Raw genomic sequence first — 22,147 nt, 5'->3', positions numbered from 1 at the left:
GCCAGCAGTCACAAACCGTGCTGTACTGATGGCTGTGGATGACAGCAGTGATGAGTCAGCCGGAGCAGTAGTCTCTGATGTGCTGTAGTTCCAGGCCGTGGGCTTTTCTTTGCTTAATTCTAATTACACCGCGCTCTTCTGTGGAGTACGGCCCCGTCAGGTACCACTACACCTTGTTTCTTTTCACCAGTTCACTTATGAGTGCAGGACATCTTCCATCTTCCCGGTCCCTTGCACCAATAAGACTACGAGTATATTGCTTGAGGGGAGTCTTGAAGAGCTCCTGCGCTCGCCCCTGTAATCTCAGCCCGCGCACTTTCCAGCGCTCTTAGCTGCTCTGATTGGTCGTATGGGAGCTGTCAGCTTGTCAATTTAATCCCTTCATCTTTTCTCCTGTGGATTTGCCTTTCAAAAAGCTGGGAGCATACCTCCCGGAGGTAGCACTGGGTTTAGAGAGCTGAACTTCTTTAGAAATCCTGTATTCACCCAAGACTGAGGGTCTCATGAGGAGTGTGTGTGCCACTGCTTATAAAATGGGCCTTAATGTACCCGGGCAGATTGTTACTCACACTGAATGAACACAGACTCAGTGCTCGGGTAAATGTACTAATCCTGCTCTTCTGAGATTATCTGCCTTTTGAGGAGTTTTAGGAAGTGAAAAAAAAATCACTTTCCGCTCCCGAGAGTCTGTAATGAAAAGTCTGATATTTAACATTTTTTCTGAGATGTCAGGAATCGCCACGACATGTTCATTTAGGCCTGACAGTCACCCAACTGTCAAATATAATTCATTTAGGAGTCAGACCCTGCATCATGCTACAACCGAAGCATGAGGCAGAGCACATTACGCTTATTGATGAGACACTTCTCCGTACGTACAGTTTTCCACTGAGGGGTATTTGTATGTCCAGCAGCAGCAGCAGCAGTGTTCAAGCCACAGCTATTGAATGTCTGATGAAGAGCAGTGTTTACCTCTACAGTTTCCCTTCATGCCTGCAGGACTTCCTGCAGTCGATGCCTCAGGCTCTCTCTCTCTCCATTGTGTGTTTCTCCACAAACACTATAAACACACAGGGTACAGCCTACATCATTATTTCTCCACAGTCGTGTCAGTTCCTCTGTCTCATCCACCTTTGATTACAGAGATGCTGAAAGCTGTTAGTCTCACTTTTTTTTTTTTGTCATTGTCGTCACTAACACATCAGGGACAGTGGGTCCTGCTTCATGTGTGATACCGTTCATGTCACAGCACGCTCTGCTGAAATGCTTTGGTGTGATCGCCAGCTTTTTCTCATATTTGCCTTTCACTGGAAATTAGGGTGCTCATTTTGTTGACATAAAGACGTACTGTCGACATGCATTTGCCAGGGGACAATGTCAATTCTGGTGGGAGAGCGGAGGAGAGGGGGAGATGGGCATGTTTGTGTGCCTTCCAGCTATTGGAACATGCTCTGACTGTGAAAGGCCACGTCCATTGTTGGGTAACATAATCCACCAGGGAGGCTTTCGGCCAGACACTGGGGAGAACTGCTGATACACACTCCCTCTCTCTCTCAGTACTGATGCATATCCCCTTCCAGCTGGAAGCAGCTGCTGAATGCTAAGCAATTTTCAAGTGTTACTGAACTTGTGTGTGCAGGGTGATAGCGCACACAACCCATTATTGCCATTCTAAACACAAGCTCTCTGGTTGTTTAAACAGTCTCATCGATAGCCGTATATTCTGCTTTCGTCCAGAGGCGAGGAGCTGGATGGAGAAATATAGATGCACAAATACCTCCTCTGGGAAACCGTCATTCCAGAGATAACTCTCTCTGGACGGTTTTAATGAAGTAACGTGGTGTGTATGGTCACCTGCAGAACTGATACCGACAATAATGTGTCTGCGGCAGCTGATTTGTTGCTTAATGGTGGCCCGTTATGGATTATACATACTCATGCTTCAGTATCAGATGGCTCGCAGTCTACTAAGCACAGACATTAGTTCCCATCATGGAGGCAGATGCAGGGGCTGCACATGGGTGCCTGTGCTCAGGCTGCACACACATGCAAAACAGCACAATGCACATGTAGTAGATAAGCACTTACCTGCTTCTAGCTGCCGGACTTTTCAGTTATCTGAGTGTTGTGCAGAAATACAGCACGTTTCCTTTAGAGCTGCAACAAATATCAATCAACAGGAAATGAAGTGTCAACTATTGAAACTAGTTTCTCCTTTGGGAATTTATAACAACAACTTTTAGCTCTTTTAAATAATAATCAATGATTGAAATAATCAATAGCATCTTAGCAATTCAGAATCAGGTTTATTGACAAAGTAGCCTGCACATACAGACATGTCACCATCTCTGTGTGCATGCAAGGACAAAGCAAATGTACAAAGGGGTTGACAAGTATGCAGTTGTTATGTAAAAGGAAAATGGGCATGAATATAGAGACACACACAGATACATTGCTGTGTTATATATAGTGTATATATAGATATGAGTTGCTCCATAGCAACAAGTACTGTTAGATCACAAAGTATACATTATTAAAAGATATGGAGAATCAATAAGTAAATAAATAAATAAATATAAGAAACACTGACATTTATTGGAGAGCCAGCTCACCATGAAGTCAAGAGAAAAACAAAGAATGTACATTTTCACATATTGGCTGTGAAATCTGTAAATTTAGGATTTAAATAAATTGCTGAATCAAACTTTCACCCAGATTTCAGATTAAACCCGATGTAAAATGGTTTGGCTGAGGCCCAGTCTCATAAAAAGTAAAGAAGTTCTTCCACTTCTATTTCTAAGTTCATCACTATCAAATTACATCAAAAGTCAAATGGCAGCCGCCCTCTATTAAAATGGTTTCTCCATAAAAAGCTAAGTGAAGTCTCTTGTTCTTTCAGCTATAATTCTTGTTGAAATACGATGGAGTAATAGCATTTTTTTCTCGCATATGTGAAAAGTGCGTATCCATTATAAAGCAATCACGGCTCAGAAATGGCAACATGCAAATATAATGAATACTGTTTTTCCCTTATAATTACTAACCTCCATTTATAGCTAAATCTAACGTGTCACTGGAAAACTGGAGCTGATGCTAATGCCTTTGTACCAGTGTGTTAGTGCGTGTAAACAGAAGCTGATTAACATGCAGACGGGAGCTTGAGGAAAGTCTCGATGGTTCGTCGGCTTTTCAGAAGATTTTGACAAGATATTTTTGTCTTGGCAGGAGACGCTAGTGATTATAGTATCAACGGAACAGGGTAAAGTGATCCTGAATATTGGGAATTGTAATAAGAAAACATTTGACACAAAAATGTATATTTCGCCAAACTCCTTGACCAATTATTAGGACATTTTTATATCCGAAGACAAAAACATTTCACAACATAAACTGTTATGTATTAAACTTGTGACAACTGTCTAGACAGTTTAATAGCTCCTGATATCATCATGTCACATTTTAAAAAGAGGTTTAATGTGTGTCCTGCTCGGATGAATTATTTCCCTGAGAATAACGTTTTTACGGCGATTGATCAAACCTTGGCGGACGAGACGCGGATGATCAGTGGAACAGGAAACGGCCACAATCAGTGTCATGTCAACCCGTTTAACCTTCCGCAGAGCACAGGTGTCGCAGCCCGTGATGAGAAATTAACGTGACATTTTCACCATTCGCTGGCACTGATGAGGGACTTTGCAATCCAGCCCAGATGCTGGAGAACTCCCTTAATAGTAGTTTGGTTCGAGCCCGTTTGGCATTTATGAACATGAGAGATAATGTGAAATGAGAGAGACATCCAGTAATTTGTCAGGGGGTCATTGAATTTTAATCCCTCCATTACATGGGAAAGCGTCCTTGACCATTTCAGTTTTTAAAAAACGTGTTCCTTTAAGTTGCTGGGGAGCATGTTATTTAAGACTCAAGCGAGTTACAAGGTGGAAAATGTCAGTGTTTCAGGAGTTTGACACATATTAAGTATTAAAGTCAGGTTAGCTCTGCTTTTTTTTAAAAAAAGAAGGTAAATTGCGTGGCTCAAAAAACTTGAGTCGTACTTTAACCCTCTGAAAATGAAAAAATCAACATTTCTCCTTTGTCTTTATTTTAATTGCAAAATTCGTAGCTGGCTCTGCGGCTGGTTCGTCTTGTTCCATTGCCTTCTGCAATAATTAAAATCAATCTGCTGTCAAAAAAATGATACTGTCCCATTTTCGCAGATGCCTTTTTGATGAACTGTCGATATCGGCGTTAACCTCTGTGATAAACACAGTTTCTAAGAAAGCCGCCTGCTCAGTTTGCATTAGCAGGAGATTCTGGTCTGATACATGCTACAGGAGAGTAGACAGTAAACAGTGAGGCTGATATTAATGAGAGGAAATGACAAACTAATCCTGGATTCAAGGCTGCAGAGTTTCCTCTGAACCTCTTGTGCATATGAATGTAACTTGAAGGAATAACAGACTCTGCCACTCACAATAACAAATACTATATGGAGAGAAAATGTAAATACAGAGAATGGCAATGAATATTAATGCTGACCAGAAATATCAGAACAAACCATGGAATTCTTCTGGACTATAACGGTTTATTATTTCATTTACTCGCGTCAGTGTAGTGAGGTCTGGTTTTGCGGAGCTGTGAAGGGAGCTCTTCTCGTGACCTCCCAGCATCCCTCCCTGCAGCAACCGCCCCGGCCGCCTCTCAGTAGCTTTGACAGTAGGAGGAGGACGATGGTGAATCAGGGAAATGACGAAGATCTCCCCAGCACTGACTCCTCCGTGAGTCGCCGGGCACGGTCACGGTGAGAGTGGTTCCACAAACGCTGGCACATGTTACTGATGCACGGTGCCAGGTTTTATAGGTTTCTTTAGGGACACTTTGCAATCTGCTTTTAATACTGTTTAAATTAACTTTATCTTTACTGTTCTACATAAACTGCTGCTACCTGAAACACAGGATATACCGCTGTTGGCTTGGGCGTGTCATGTGCCCGTCAGCGTCTCCGTCCAGACCATCACGTGATCACACTTTGAGGAAAGCCTTCGTGAGCATTGCTTTCTATTTAAAGCGAGGAGATTTATTTAAGAGGCCCTTACACAAGATAAGCTGTGAGAGGTAGAGCTCTAAATGGAACAGAAGAGCCTATTTGTAAATGTCGGCAAGTGCCTGGCTGAGAGATGAATAGAGACGATAAGGCACAGAGGGTCATTCCAACAATGGGCATTTTGAAAGGTAGATATTTTGTGATGACAAGTCTTTAATTGATCTCATCACTTTTGAATAGCCTATATATAATAAGGAGGGTTTTACTGAGCCCATGTTAATGCTGACACCACCCTGTCAGTTCAGAGGGAAGTAATGGTTAGAAGCAAGCGGCCTGAATGTCAGAGCTGGAATTCTGATGCATCGATGGCTGGATTTTCTCCCTCCTCAGCTTTACATGCACAGTACACACAGGCTTACTTTGATACTCGACTATAAAAGCCCGCGAGGAACAGGTCGTAGGCAGCGCTGGCAGAGCGGGGAGAAGAGTTGACACAGTTGTTTTGGTTCCAAAATGGCGTCAGAGGAAGCTGAAACCCCCTTCAAACTCTTGACTTTAATTGACGGAGAGCCACTCGAGCGGCACTGAGTGTCTTCCCAGCCGAGGAAACCCTGCAGAGAACTTCTCATGGAGTGAAATGTTGAACTGCTTGTCGTCCCTCTGTGGCAGCGCTCGTCTCTCTCCTCCTGACGTGAGAGAGAAGAAGCCGTTATGTTTTTAAAAAGTCACATGACAGGAGCGTAGATGTGTCCCTCACTGCTTAGACATTTCCACAGTACATGCATACAACATGCACTAATCTTGATATGTTTGCATGATCCATAGGATTAGTGTGGATTAGCAAAGCTGACCAATTTCACATGACAGCAACGATAATCTCTTTAACTAATATTCGTAATCGCGTTGGGAAAATATTTATTCCCGCTGCAACACTTCTGACCTGACACTTGAATAATTGATAAAGGAAAGGAGGTGGGGGGGGGGCAGATGTAATCATAACTTGCGCTGGAGTTTGATATAGGGCCCGTGTACTGTGGAATGTCCATGTGAGGGAAAGGCAGGATCCTAAAACTCTTGCCAGATTTCATTTCACGCTCAGCAGAGCGCAGCCTCGGAGACGGTGACATTTACATGGCCCTCTATACCACCGCCAGTTGCTGCAGGCCCAAGGCACTGGCTAAATCAGGCACAAGGGCCAATGACTGAGGAGGCAGCGAGAGAGGGAGAACAAGGAGGAGACGGCTAATGTGCTGAGCGGAAGAAACACACAGAGCACACAAGCTTATGCTGAAAAGACTGTACAACGTCACGGCCATCGTTAGTGAGAGGGCATTTCTTCAGGAGGAAGAAAGGAGTAAGATCATTTATCATCTTGTATTATCACCAGATATTACACCATAGCATCTGGAGTGGAGCAGCACAGGAGCAAATCACCTTTGCAAATGATCGTTGCGGCACAAACATATCAAAATGGTTCTTTTAGGGAAATTCCACAACACAAACAGTTCTGTCTGTGCAGCAGCCGTGTTTGTGGGGGGAGGAGATCGTCGTTCAGCCAGTAAGACCAGCTTTTCCAGGGATTATCTACACCAAAGACCAACTGGTCATCTCCCAACCAAAAGGTCACCGGGCTAGTTTGAATGCTAGTTAACCGCTCGTGCCCAACTGCAAGATACTCGCTCTATCCCTCGCTAATCTGATTGGGTCCCTCACCGCCAGTGGCTTACCGCCTCGCCGCAGTCAGCACGAGTAGGTCAGTCCTCGCTGAGCCTCCACATCGGCTCTGTACTGTTTGATGGCGTTTCCCCCCTGAGACGTTTCCCAGTAGGTTGAAATAAACACGCAGAGCAGCTGCACACACTGAAATGTTCCTGGCTGAATTGAAAGGAAACCCTTTGGCAATAGGGGAACGTTTCCTCCACTGAAATCATTGCAGGCTGCTGTCACAGGTCTCCAAGTAAAGCTCCTGAAATCATGCAAAGAAACAAGGCGTCATATTTAATAACTACACTCGGCGACTTGGGCGTCATCTCCTCAGGCTGTGCCCTCTGAGAATATTCTGCTGTTGAGCCGGTTTGGCCCAAATCCTCCTTCACCTTTTGGTTTTCAAATCCTGGCTTGTTTTCTGTGAGTTTGTTTCCTGGCAAGTCCTTTACTATGATATTTTGTCCCAGGTGGTGTAAAACTATAGAGCTCTGTGTGTGTAAACACATCAGTCTCTGTGTCGTGGGAGTCTGGAGCCTGCTCAACTCAGAAATCTGTGGTACATGACACAAGCTTTTCATTGTCCACACAGACATTTGATTTAAGTTGAAGCATATTTCTGTAGAAATCAGAACTAGGCTGGGAAGAGGCAGATGGACGCGATGACGGCAGCGGCTCCAGAACAGGTGGAGGTCAGCGTCGCAACCACGCAGTCTCAACTGGTGCGTTCGTCACGATGCAGTGAATCAATGCGGCTGTCGAGCAGATGAGTCGGCACCACTTGTCCATTACAAGGTGGTAAATCTAGCCATGGCGCTTACTAACCGGAATAATGAGGTGGTAACCAAGTTATGGAACCATTAGTGAGCATGTGTCCCGGCAGGACAGCGAGGGAAGGAGAGCATGGGGAGGATGCAGCTTGACAGATGGTGACCGAACGTGTGAATGAGTGAACACTTTGGTGCTGCATGGTGATCAGGGTTGTTTTTGCACGGAAAGACAAACCAAATATGGTTTTCAACCTGGTGATATTAGGTAGAAGAACCTTGAAATTGTGTGCAGGGTTAATTTTCAGGGATTTTTCTATCTACATTTCAATTATTTATTAGTAGCCATCGGTATTGTCATTGTTTTTATACCATAAAAGTGATCATCCATCATATTTGAAACTGATTGTATCCATGTCAAATATATTTTCAGTGTCTCCCACAATCTGTTTATAATCTTTACCTCTTTTCAATTCTCAGTCACGTTTCAGAGCAACAATTCATCAGAAACAATAAATCAAATGAAACAGAACCAAATGTTGTGTTTGCATTAAGTCCTGGATTATCTGTCGGTTTTACGGAGACGATCATTTGTCAAATTAAGTTGATAGGGATCACACAATCAGCATTGTTTTAAGCATCTCGGGATTTCACACAAGACTGGAACAGAGAGCCTGTGAAACACATCGCTGAAGTGGGGGTAAAATACACGTGGCTCCTTGTGCGGTGTTTTTAAACTCGGTCGTAAATCACTGTGTTGCGTGTTGGCTGCGAGGGAGGGAAAAAAAAGGGAGTGAGTTCAAGAGAGGAAGGGGGGTGAATCTGTGGTACAAATCCAAAACACGAGCGGTGCCAAGGTGGCTGGCATGGAAGAGCTGGGAGGGAGAGAGAAGATGAGAGGGACAAACCTCCTCAATTTAATAAGCAGCATGAATGGATGGTGATGGACAAAGCCCTATTTATGGCCAATCATCTGGATTGCCCCTCTGTGTGATGGGTTTTTTTTTTGTCCAGCTCCGACAGTCAGAGGTATTAGGGCTTTTTTTTCAGGAGAGGTAATTTCCCTCCATTTATTTTCGCACATTACCCCAAAAACAACTTCCATACACACTTATAAAATGGCTCGAACTACATAACAGGATAAGTAAGTAAGTAAGTTGAGGTAATTTTTGTACATCAGTCACAGTCGCTCGCTGTTACTCATTTGACACCCACAGGAGGAAGACAAAATTGGCCACATCCTTTTTTTTTTTTTGCTTTTTGTTTTCCTTGCATGAGCACCTTCTAAGTCAAAGAAAAAATTGCGAATGTTAAAATGTGATTGTGGGTGGTGTAGATTAGTCACAGACAGACATGCATTGAATGTAGTTTTGATTTACTTTTACGTTGGTGTTTTTAAGAGAAGAAAATGGAAATTTAAGTCCATCCTGCACTTTGTTTTTGCTGAGTGGCCTTGGCAAAGCTCTCTGTGTGTGTCATGTATTTTTCTCCACAGATTTATTTTTTCTAATAACTAGTGCAGTGCTTGTTCTGAACCTGCCTGTTTGGAACTGGCAGTTTGCTCGGCCTGTGTTAATGCTCCGGAGCTGCTTCAGAAGTATTCCTTGTCAACATGACCTCCTCAAAAGGTTCTACAATAAACTGTCACAACTTTTAAAAATAAAAGCTCTTAACTCTCTATAGCGAATATTGCCACTTTCATTCCAGCTCTTCACTTCTCTTGACCTCATCACTCTCTTTTTGGTGACAGAGAAGTTTATTGTCTAGATTTATTGGTAATTTAATTAACGAGGACAAAAAAGGTCACTGGCGCTGAGATCTTTGCACATGTGCGATGGGGAGAGTTCTTTGCTAATTGAGCACAAAATGGACAGACAGCTGGAGGTCGGGCATCAGTCTGGCCCTGTAGGCCTGACGGATGAGCTCGGCCGTGGAATTAGCTTCTTGTCTCATTATTGGTCACCGCTTTTTTTTGGGTCATCAGTTACGCCCGTGTTCTTGCTGAGCCTTTTCAGGGACATGCCATTTTTAGCATAGATAATCTAGATATACATAATAAAAGTGGTCTTGGATTGAATTCAGGACAGCAGATTTGTAGGGAGATCAAAATATGTTTTTGGCAAACTAAGTGATGGTGTGCGTGTGTGTGTTTCTGTGTGTGTTACAGAGAGAGAGAGAGAGAAAGATGAATGAACTGAGAGCGAGCTAGTGCAGCTAAAGGAAACAACTTCAGCACCACGGTCAGCGTCTCATGCTTCATGCATTTCATAATGCTCTTTTATCTGTATCACTACACTCCATCTGTTACCACACACACACACACACACACACACACACACTGATTCAAAAGCAACTGTGTGTTTATAGATTAATGAACATGGCAGTGCAGCAAAGATCTGAGGGGCAGAGGTTCTGTGACAAGCTCACCAAACACAAGTTTGCAGCCCGGAACAGAGCTTGATTTAGCTTTATTTTTAAAAAATGCACTTTAATTAATTGCTCACACACATACTAATACTAATAAGATTTCATAACCCTGGATATAAAAGGCTCTTTGTCTTATTTGAACCTCTCGTATATCTTGGTTGGCTGTGTTGTTGCGCGGTTATTTTTAAAAATGATGTTTGAGTTTGTGTGATTTTCACCCTCGGCTCCTCCATAGGTGCTCCCTGACATTTGCATAGATGAGATGTAAATGATCAAACCACTCACAACTGACAGTGCAGCAATGTTGTGGCGGCTCGTCTCTGCACATGAATATTCATTCACATCACCACTTTCACTCCATTGAACTTCAGAGTCTGGATAAGATGATTCTGAAGTGGGTTTTACTTTCAAAAGTATCTCGGAAATCCTTGTGTTGTGTTTGTATTCGCCACATCCTTAAGAAGAGCGAGTGGAAAATGCAAACAGGCACCGGTTTTCTCACTCGTTTGAGATCAGAGAGCAAATCGATTAATGACATTGTCCCTTTTTGGAATGAGATGCATCCAGCGCATCGTGGACGGCGAGCGAGCCTTTTGTAGCGTAATTAGCAAGTTGTCGAGAAGACGTCTCAGTTTTTCTTCTACGCTCTCCGCACTGCCAGGAAGACAGACAGCGAAAGACTGCGTGTCGAAAGCATGAAATACTGGCATCTGCGAGGACACCCAAATCTCCTTGGCGGCTCTGGCAGTGGGAGAGACGGGTGCAGAGGCAGCAGAAAATGGCTTAGTCAGGGTCATCACCAACCAATAGCTTTGGATAGCTGTGACAAGCCAGGGCATTTTCTCAGGCTTCAATAAGCTAAGTAAGAAAAGATCTTAGTGACACCATGTTGCCAACAGACACTTTTCTCACGGTCTTTATCTGCCTTAATTGTCAGACACTTCTTGTGGTGTTGAATGTGACGCTTGGTAAATGCTGTCTCCTGTGATGCCAACAGATCAGCAGCCAAATGGGAAAAAAGTAACTGTAGTGTTGTTTATATCATTTGGTTTCATCACAGTGCCCCCTTGTGGATGTAAATCAGTGCGAATCATAGATTGTACATAAAGATAGATAATATGACAGCTTCGTATAAGGGAAGCCATATCATCTTGATCGCTCCCTGGTGGCTGGCTGCAGTCTAGGTCATAACAGCATCTTCTTCTTCTTATGTTCAAGCTGGAAGAAAACAAATTATCACACGGCAATTTTGAAGCCAGAAAGCTAATTATCTCATTAGCTGAATATCAGTATTCTTTAGTTCAGGCGGTATCATACTCAGCACTTTGTTAATACTCAGCTGTCTGCACTAGCTGTCCGCTCAGAGGCTCTTATTTCATTACTAGAAAGATAATTCAATCAAATAACTTCAGCATGATATTTCAGAGTATTTATCCTCTGTTGTCTGAATTTTATTCTGTGTTTACATCCCTTCTTCACACTAAAATGTCACCATAAACCCTGTTGTTTTTCATTGTTTTAGTTTTTTTCCATCTTGTGTGAACAGCCACAGCAGGGCGGCTCTATCTCTGCATGGCTGGAGTCACGATAGCCCTGTTTTGCTGCTGCACAGCAGAATCATCCTTTGCATGTTTGCTCTTTTCTGCATCAGTATTTCTTTACCACAGATGCATATGTTTAAGTTCAGGGACCGGCACAACAACAGACGCTCGCTCTGTGTTGACAGACACGCGAGTCGAGTCCCTAAAGCTGCCGTGAGTTTGTTTAGCCAAACTCACTCTCTTCATCCTTTAACTGACTATTTGTTTGTGACATCATGGAGCTTTTATAATAAAGCTTTAAAATGTCTGCACATACGGTACAAAGAGCAATAGATACTGTGCTAACAAAATAGAGCCATGCATGCACACGCACACAAAGACACACACACACACACACACAAAGACACACACACACACACACACACACACACACACACTTGATGATGTATAATCTGATGAGATCTGAGCCAGTGTTGATGAGGCGGGATGAGCAGTCGCTGTCATAATGATTCGGTGTGTAGGAGGGGAGGCATGGATGAAAGAGGAGTGTGTGTTTGTGTTTATGTGCGTGTCATGTGTTTTCCTATAGGGAGCAATTCTCCTGCTATAATTCAAGTTGTTTCAGGTTTTTTTGCTTTATATGCAGGCCGACACCAACAAATGTACTGATGCATGAGTCATTATACCTTGTATTGTTGTAATTTATGCAGTCACTTAAATTAAAACAAAGTGGTTCTGCTTCATGTGCACCATTAAAGCATTAGTCACTTACGTTCGGCACATCTGAACGGTGAGAGTTAAGGGAGCGTGTGAACGGAAAAAAGTGGAGATCTTAATTTTTACAACATTTTAAAAGCATGTGCAGTCAAGGTTGATAAACTGCAAAAAAAATGGCAGGTTTCCTTCATGTTGAAAATGAGTCATTGAGTCATTTTCTGTTCTCAAAACGTCAGGGTTACATTTTACACCCGTGTGTCCAAATGCCAGACCACTTGAAACATCTTCACAGTTTGATGAAAAAAACATTGCATTTGGTCGTGGGCCACATTTCAAACTCTTGGAGCAAACCCTGTAGAAATTACATGAGGCATTAAGACTTGTAATTAAGCTGCCAAACATTAATTACCACCCTTTAATCATCCTAATAGATAAACATTTAATAAATTGAGTGTTTACACAGCAAATCAAGACACTGATGTGTGTGAGTGATCAACGCAGCTTTCTGTCTGACTCTGAACGCATCACTGCGCTCATCAGAAACTGTAACCATGACCGTATCTAGCGTTTTTCACAGTGACCCGTGAAAACTCTGCCCACAGCAATACAGCTTGAGTAATAGGATAGCTGGTAATCAATGTGTGTCTATTGATTTATACACGGGCCCAATACAAACTAGACCACACCGTAGTGATGCGTCAACACAGTCTGATTGCCCCAAAGCAAACATCAATAGGAATGATTAACTGGCCGCTGTGTGTGAGTACAGGAAAAATGGTAGATGTGCTACAGTTTGAGCCACTGAGGTATTGTTGTGTGTAGCTAGTTGTACGGTGGCGCTGAGAGATCAACTCAATGCAACTTAAGAAAATGGAGAACGCATCTTGATGAAGCTGACAGCAAAAACTGGGGCGTCTCCAGGGGTCATGGCCGGGACACAGATTTTTGCCATGCATGCCCAGTGTTTGTCTTCTTGCTCGTGTCTCTACTTTAAGAATCCCTGAAGGTGCTGTTTGATTTTGTGTACATTTTAAATGTTTGCATTGCTCCGTGTTCCTGCAAGAATTTATATTAAGCCAGTGCTTAAAATAATCCCCCCACACATATGCTCGCATGGCTTTGTGTTTGTATGTATGGTGCTGGATGCATGCAAGTGGGCATGTACACAAACATGTTTCGTGCCAGCTTTAGGTTGACGCTCGGGCTGTCAGCGTGGTGCTGTTGTCTTCTGGTCCCCTGGCATCTCAGTCTCCTCAGTCCTCAGGTGATGACACGTACTATAGGTCCTGGCTGATGATGTAACCGCCGCGCTCGCTCTGCCAACTACAACAAACACTCAACACGATCAGACTCTTAACTCTCCTCTGGCACAGCTGAGCATTTGCACAGAGGACAGTATAGACAGGACTTGGACACAATTCAAAGTTGAAGTGCTGTCAAATACATTTGCTGGGATATTATTAGAAGACACTTCAGGCCTGCAGGAGCAAGTTTCACCAGGGAATTGTTTGCATATAGGACTACGATTTGTTTTTTGATTTGAATTAATCTGGGAACATTAGTTGAACTTCATCTTCTTCTCTCCATCTTCCTCCTTAAAGGAAAATGCAAAAATTAAAAACATCAAAAAAGATTGCATCAGTGGTGTCTAAGACGCTGCTTTGATAAAAACCCTCAAACATTATGTCTGTATAGGAGTAGTGGTGAGAGTCGACATCAGACCCACTCCTCACTCACTCCTTATAAAGACAGAGACATTAACCCCAACCCCTGCAGACACTACTGCAGTTACCTTGGTGCCCGTCTGGAGCACGGGGACGTTTCCTGGTGTCCTGAGGTTCATTTTGTTCTGTTGTGAACAGTCAGCTTGACCAGCGACCAGCTGACAGGCCTCTTCACTCGCCAGTGCACGATGGTCTGCCAGGTAGTCTTTCTGAACTGATCATGTCCATCATTGTGTTTTTGAAAATATAAATTACTGCTCTGATCCCCAGCACATAGCCGACAAAATGATCAACCCGATGTTGTCCATGTCGTCCTGCAGCCTGTCCCCCCCTGTGTGTAGGTCTGTGTGTTTTTGCACGCACAGTAAGGGTGTGTAGTTTTCTGTCTTATTTTGTTCAGCATGTGTAATCCCCTTAAATTCCCCACTGATGGTCTGAATATCTTCACTTCAGATTAACTGAGGTAGAGATCAAGGAGTGCTCTCCTCCCCAGGACGTATACCGACACAGAGAGGGACCTATAATAAAAACGACTCCCATGATGGGACCCTGCTATGGATTTGGATAGTTCATGATATCACATCAGCACTAAATCTGTGCAGCACATAAAATGCATATGGTGCGTGATGTAATGCACATAATCCTTCTTTGCATGCATGCATGTTCATGAACACACGGGTGTTATGCTTCTAACCACAGGCATCTGTTTAGCATTCATGAGTGCATGCGCTCACGTATAATACCCACATTCTATAATACAGTTGATTTATTGTCTCATAGAGACACAGTAAAATCTTCATCGAAACACATGAATGTCTTATAGGCCTCATAAACAGGAATCTATCTCTTTAAAGGACCCGAGCTTCTTTCTTGATGATGATTCTCTCCAGTAAGCCCTCTTCTCTTTTAAGTGCATTCCCACGCTGCATTAATCGTGTAACCCATTGTAGACAAATTACACACTAGGTAACAAGTTAATGGAAGATAGCATATACTGCGTACACACTGATTTAATGACTTTATATGCTCCTTATGGGATCGCCTTCGCTAGTGTCAGCCAGATGGAGGTGTGAGTGTTAAGTCTGTGGATCAGTCTCCGCATGCAAATGGATGTTGATATCGTTTCCTCTGCCCGTGTTCGTATGGAAGACATGTTTTATTTATCTGCTTAGATTGTTGGATGCAACAAATGTTAGGGAGCTGTCAGTGCTGTGACCCCCCCCCCCCCAACAAAAAAAGAGATAGGGAGTGGAGGGTTTTAGCCTAATGAGGCTGTGCAAGAGTGGAGCATTAGAATTACGCAGACACTTCCCATGTCTTCTGAAGTCTCTGCAGGATTATCACAACCCTGCAGCATGTGTATTAAATGTAGACTGGAGAGGTGGATTGGGTTCAGAGGAACATTAAAAACAAACTCGACAAGCCGACATGCAGATGAAAAACAACAGAATAAAAGGAAGCTATTACAGGGAGTTTGTTTTTTCATCATTCACAGGCAGTATTTATTAGAACAGATTTTCAAAAGAGAGAGCTGAACCGTGTCTGCGAGAACATCAGCTGTTTCTGTTCAACAAATAATCCAACTCAAACATAACACACTAAAATAATTAGAAAAAAAGAAATACTCATTTTGTGAAATGCTCATTCACTTTCTCCGCTGTCTTGCCAAGGAAGCGGATGAGTGTTCCTTTGAGGAGATGGATCCTGCTCTTGTGTTTGTGTGGAGCTACAGCCAAGAGGCGGAGGAATAAAGAACAGGTGGAAACAGATGTCTGGATCTCATAAAACAAAATCAACTGGTTGGTATGTTTTCTAACTAGAGACAGGGTAGCTGTTTTGGTTCGCATCCAGTTTGTAAAGCTAATCACCTCCTGGCTCGAGCTCCAAAGTTAACTAAGTGGAGCGCGTACCTCCACCAGGGCCCAACAGTCCCCTTAAATTTAATCAAGCTGCACCAAAGAGCACACACTCATAAACATCAGTCCCCTAAACAGGCCTGGTTTTTCATCAAGATCCGTGAGTTGTGGGAAATCACTGGAAATGTTCTCCGGACATTTTCCAGACCTTTTCCTGCCAACCCCCCCAAAGTAAAATGTGTGAGCACATGTGAGGAGAGAAAAGGTCCTTTCTAACATTTCTAAGAAGCGACAGACACCAACTGGAAGAATACAAATATCTCAGGATGAAAAAGATGTGTCAAGTAAGTGATATGAGCTTTTTAGCGATGAGGGCTCACACTGGTGTCGGTGTGCTGTAAACACAAACATGATTTCTACGTCACGTTCTATCTCCTGCCTGCTCACCTCAGGCTCCACCTCTCGCCTGAATGTCCCGAACATTTTCCTGTTTTTATGAACGCGTCTGACGAGGACACAATTTTTTCCAGACATTGAGGTTTTTGCTGAAAATCAAATAAACCAAAAAACGGACACACGGTGAAAATATAAGCATGTTTCTCTGTGTTTACCTATTTCTTAGATTGTTAATTATCCTGCAATAATAGTAGAATAATAAAAACCAGTATTATCCTCGTAAACAAAACTTTAACATCCACTCAGAGTCTGAGCTGCAGCTTGTGTTGACTCAGCCCGTGTACTCGGTACAGTAAACAGTACAGTAGCGGCCGGGATGGCGATTGTCCAGCGGTGCATTGGAGCAGAATTACATTAAGGTTTAAGTGAATTGGATAAAATGCAAGAAGTGAGTTGTATGACTATTATGAAGCAGGAGCATGAACACGGTGCCTGAGGCCAAATGAGCCACTGTACAAGGACGTGTGCTGAGCAGTGCAGAGTTATGCAGACAAGGTTGCATAATAATGACTGTTTTTCACAGCCAGTGAACAGATACCTATGTTTTATTAATCTTGCTCCTTGACAGCGGTGTGATGTGCACTTTTAAACCTTCTCTGCTCTCTTATCCAATCAACACTGACACACCTCTCCACCTCAGCCTCATCTCCCTAATGTCCTCGTAACTCTCATCATTACCACATCCTGATTACTCTCCTATCATCAAACTGTTTAGTGAGGCTGTTTCAACACAGCCTTAAAAAACACATTTCAGAGCTGACTTCACTTTCCTCTGGAAGAGCCAGAGAAGCTGCAAAGCTTTAATTCACTGATTTCCTTGACTGTTACTGTCTTTATGAGAAGAAACAGTTGTAAAACAGTTTAAAGGAGAGAGAGAGAAGACTTTTATGATATTAGAAATGATGGAGCACAGTTTTTTCTCTTCTGCGTTTCCTCTTCGTTTTGCGTTTTATAATTTTTTTCATTTTCACAGTTTTATTTTGATTCCAGTTTGTTCTCACCTACATTTCCACCAAACTTTATGCAGGGTGGTGGATTTAAAACAGCTTATCGGATGGTTGGTGGGTTTTGGGTTAGTGGTCTGGTGTGGTGGTTTGGGTTAGGGTGGGGAGGTTGGTTGGTTTGTCCTGGATAGAGTAAATTCACTTTCACAACACTGCACATTCACCCCCATTTTGATGTTTTTCCCATGCAGTTTTTGCGTAATCCTGCTGAACTGGGAGACATGTCTTTCTTTAGAGTTCAGAAAAGGAAGGACTGTGTCTCATGGCCACAGACAATATGTGACGATATTGCTGAGTCTCCCAAGGCCTGTGTGTTGTGTAATTCGTTTATGATTTGATGTCATAAACACTGAGTTATTTTCCTCTCACAGCAGCATATTTGAATATGTTTGGGTTTTAAAGGTTAATTCAGTGTGATGGGGGAAAGATGGGGCGCCATGAGAAACAATAAGAGTGTGGCAGAATGTTTTCAGCTGGCGGTGACTGGAACGCTGTCTCTGAAAAATATAATTACCTGCTGCTAAGTACTTGAGCCAAAGGAAACTGTAGGTTTACAGTAAGAGCTTGAGTTGAGGTCCGTCTCCACCTCTCTGTGTCATGACATTCAAGAACTGTCATTTGTCATGTCTTCCTTCAGTGGTGTTTAAGATTACAGACAGGCTGTTTGAAAATCTGGATGTCTCTCTTGTGATTTCCACACAGTCCTTAATTTGTGTCCAAGATGTTCTCTCTCGTTCTTTTTCCCTTTTTAAAAATCTATTTGTTCATTTGTTGGTCCTCTGAGCTGTAAGATGCATCTGTCCCTCGGCTGTAGCTCATCCAAGTGGCCGTCTGGATGCTCGTTCGGTCCCACTTCCACTCGCTGTGGATTACACCAGGCTGGTTCTCTCTCTGCTCCTCCACACTCCATGTGAGGGTTTAACGGTGTATGTGATGATATGTTCAGCTCTGTAGCTGGAGCTCAGCACACTTTGCAGGCTCAGTAATGGAATATCTGCTTCCTTCCCATTGGTAAACTTGTGCGAGACTCTTCTTTGTCTTTCTGTTTTTCCCTCTGACGTGTTTTTTTTAATTTTTTTATTACGCACACACATATTTCTTTTAATTTATTCAAAACCACTGAAACCTTGAGTTACGTAACCTTCAAAAAATTTCTAGCCCCAAAAAATATCTTACGCTTCCTAAGAGGATGTTGTGGTTATGCAAGCAGTTTTATGAACTCGCAGGATTTAGTGTTTTAACCACTCAGTCTCAATTTAAGTTTAAAGGGAAAAATGGAGCAGAGAAGATTTTGTCACAGTTCAATAAACAGCTCCTGGCAATGAGGCACATTTTATTGTATGATGGTGTGTTGCTGTTTTTCTTAATCATCTGGCAAAGACAACTTTCTATTAATTTTCACTTTCTTCAGGACATGGATGCATTAGCAACTAAAGGCGACGGACAGTTTTCTCTTTCTCTAACGATTCTGATTTGTTGGTTGGGAAAACAAGGAAACATAATCCATCAAAATCTTGTGTCATAACGATTTGGAAACAAAAAAACATTGTAGTAAATTTGGATGTAAAAATACCTTGATTTTCATAAGCTGTTGTAAACGTCCAGTATATCTCTGCTTCACTGTTCTCAATTTAAACCTCACAGCGAAAACCAGGCCTGCAAAATAAAGTCAGTCTCTAATAAAAATCCTTTCAGGGCAGAATAAAAATCTGTTATCTTTACTTCTTTAAGTGACAAGAGGACTGGATGAATGGGCTTCTGTAACATCCACTTCCATTCAATATTAAAACACTGTTTGGGAAAAAGATAGTGACGTTTTATTGTCACTAAATCGTGCAAAATGGCTAAAACAAACTTGAAATTGATTCTACAGATCTGTCTATCTCGTATATTCCGTGCTGGAGGTCGGTGAATAAACGATTAAAAACACATCAACATGCCAAGTATCAAGAGGTGGACGAGGTTGGCTCGTAAACCATTAATGTTAAAAACTGATTTGGTCCATGAAAATGCTGGCGATCAACTTTTTGATCTTTTCAGCATTTTCTACAACCACACGTCCCACAGTTTGAGGAGCTGTATCCTCAAGCACCCAAAACTGTGAAAAAGACATGCAAAAAAAAAAAAAGGCAGGGTTCATATTTTAGAGATCTGTTTATCACACTCTTGTCGTCCCACCTCTTCCTCACTGTCTGTCTCGTCGGGGCAGAGCATCCCTCGGCTCTGTGCTTGTCTACATCAGGATTATAACGTTCGCTAGCGATGTGACAGATGGGAGCTGATGGCTTATTTTTCTTAATATGCAGTAACACTTATTACAACACTGCAAAATGGGAAAGGGAAGCGATCAGAGAAAGGTAGAAAAGATGAAGAATTGAGGCCAATCGTGGTGAAAGGAAAAAGTATCGTCAACCATCTCGCTCATCATCATCCTTCTCATTTCCTCCTCCCAGCTGGACGCCATTTATCATCCCTTCAAACTGCTGTAGAACATTGAGCTATGGGCCCGATACAATGAAAGGCTTTACGTCTGACCCACAATCGATGTCGCCTTGAATGCCAAGAGCTTTGTCTGTACAGAGGAAGAAGGAAAAAAAAATAGCTGCAGTCTCCAGTTTGTCTGGCCGGTGTCCAGGACTTTCAATCAATCCTTTCACAGTGAGAACTCAGAAAGAAACTGAATTAGGTCCTGGGCGTTGAACCACGCTTTCTTAATTGACACAGGATTAGTTCACATTGATTTGGTCTGATTGGAGCCCCTCGCTTGTGTTTCCACTTAATCACTGAGCACACCCTTCTCTTGAACCAGCCATTATTTGCATGTTTCCTTCCCCTCGGCCATGTCAGTCACTCACAGAACAAACACGACCTTATGAATTTGCATGAAATCTCAGGTTTGGGCTGCTGCAGCTTCACTGTGTGTGCTGCTGTAGCACATATACAGTCCCAGATTTCTTGGTGTTTTTAATACAACGGTGTCTCGGTACAGTATAGCAAAAGGCCGTTACTCTGGTAGGTGCAAAAAATTGCCCTCTGGTTACAGAAAAATGTTGTGATACAGTGCCGCTGTTTTTCTGACTGAGCGAGAGAAGGAGCCGAGGAGAGATGGAGAGAGAGATTGTCTCCAGGGGAAGTAAAGTGAAGACGGGAGAGGAACACAGATTCTGTATGAAAAGAGAACAAAAGAGAGGAAGAGAGCAAGAAAGATCACAAATAAGGTTGGGGGAGCAATATGCTTAGAAAGGGAGCAGCGGAGGGAAGATAAGGGAGATGGTTATGAATGGAGAGGGACACATAGGAGTGGAGATGGACTGGAGCTGTGACAAGACTGTCTATTAACAGTGCACTCTCTACTTCCACCTCTCAAAGCCCAAACCTTGAAAGCAAGCATCCACACAGGGTTAGATTTAGTCACTGGGAAGAAAAGGTAAAGGAGCACTGCAGTGAATCACCTGCATTTCTCTATAAATGGGTCTAAGAGACTAGCGTCTTGCGAGCAACACACAAACGTTTCTCCGTTCTTGTCATAGGTTGGTATAGAAAGTGCGATGTTAACATAAGTGTTCACGTACTTAGTGTGTACATGTGTTCACTATGCATGTAATGTTCCACCAGAGTGCACACCGCTGAACTCAGTTTGCATTCTGTAAATTAAGAAAGAACCTGGAGGAGGTTCAGTTGAGTACATGCCCCAACACTGCCCCTATTATTTATGTGGGCATAGTGTTTAATTTATGAGGTGCACAACTGGCACGTGTGGTTAGAAGGAAGCATGTTAGGGTCACAAGTTGTATTTCTTTAAATTAATTATCAGGATAATTATTTCTTTTAAGTTTAAAGACTGATTTGTGCTCCTGAGGGAAGTTGATCTTTGATTGAGGTTATTTCAAACCAGTCTATAAATCTAAGGAATCATGGGTATATTAAATAAAGATATGAGATATTATTCGAGTTATCATCTTAAGTGTATGTTGTCTGGCTATAGGAGAGATGACAATTTAGAATTTAGTAATCAGGTTATTCCAAAGTGTTCACATACCTGTTCTTATCAGAGTATGATACTTGAACCTTCTCTGTGTGATTAAATCATAGCCTATCATCTCTCTGCACTTTGTACATGCGTTCAAGAGCCGTCCTCCAGTCAGTGGCATGATGGGATTTGATTATAGGCTCTCTGACGTGGCTACTGTTGCACTTTTCTGGTTGGGTAACCTCACATCGTCAGACCTGTCTCTCACAGGAGAAAAGGCCAAAGTGAACACGCTGATAATTTAGACAGAGAAAAATGCCAATGGTTTTTAAAACTTCTTAATTTAATTAGAATTGTCAAAGGGAGGTCAAAGGGGCACGGAGCTGACGGGAGCTCACGGGGAGAATCTTCATTATTAGGATACGGCTTGTTAGCTAGGTCAACTGTGAGTCATTATTGGTTAACGGTGGAAACTGCTGCAGACTCCTGACGGCAGCGTGAGATCAAGTGGAAAGCATCAGCGAGGCGAACAGGAGGGCTTATCTCAGCCATCAGCTGCTATTGAGTCGGACTGCGAAGTGTAAGGCTGATAAAGATATAACATGATTGCTGTGCTTCTTAATGTGCTTCTATCATTAATATTCATCTCACTTTCAGCCTCAGTAACGTTCACACAGTCGGACATAATGTGCCATATGTCTCCTTCACTCTTCCACTACATTCACGCCACAGGACTCTGTGCCGAGTGCCAAAGTTGCCGCTCGCATCTGATGGTTTTGGATGCTGTTCGCATGTATTCCAACACATAACCCGGATCCTGCTCTGATACGAACCGACAATGATGTCACAAAGACAAATGTGTGTACAGGGACAATGACCAAAGGTATCACATCTATTTTTTGTACCTTCAGTCTGCTCCTCTTGCCGTGTGCAGAGGTTG

At 42.8% G+C, this 22,147-nt stretch overlaps 1 protein-coding gene across 11 annotated transcripts in view; it reads left to right on the top strand.

The window, feature by feature from the left end:
* dlgap1b (discs, large (Drosophila) homolog-associated protein 1b) overlaps positions 1-22,147 on the top strand; it is an 85,426-nt gene that overhangs the window by 2,511 nt on the left and 60,768 nt on the right. For 3 of the 11 annotated variants that reach the window (XM_069512976.1, XM_069512974.1, XM_069512971.1), the window contains exon 2: positions 9,680-9,752. The exons of the other annotated variants lie outside the window; for them this stretch is intronic. The gene's annotated coding sequence lies outside the window, so the exon portion shown is untranslated. The remainder of the gene's footprint in view (positions 1-9,679; positions 9,753-22,147) is intronic. 11 annotated transcript variants of the gene reach the window in all.

Source organism: Paralichthys olivaceus, chromosome 17, assembly GCF_024713975.1.
Source record: "Paralichthys olivaceus isolate ysfri-2021 chromosome 17, ASM2471397v2, whole genome shotgun sequence".
In the NCBI taxonomy this organism is placed as follows: Eukaryota; Metazoa; Chordata; class Actinopteri; order Pleuronectiformes; family Paralichthyidae; genus Paralichthys; species Paralichthys olivaceus.
The sequence above is the reverse complement of the archived record's forward strand: the minus strand, read 5'-3'. Positions and strand labels throughout refer to the sequence as shown.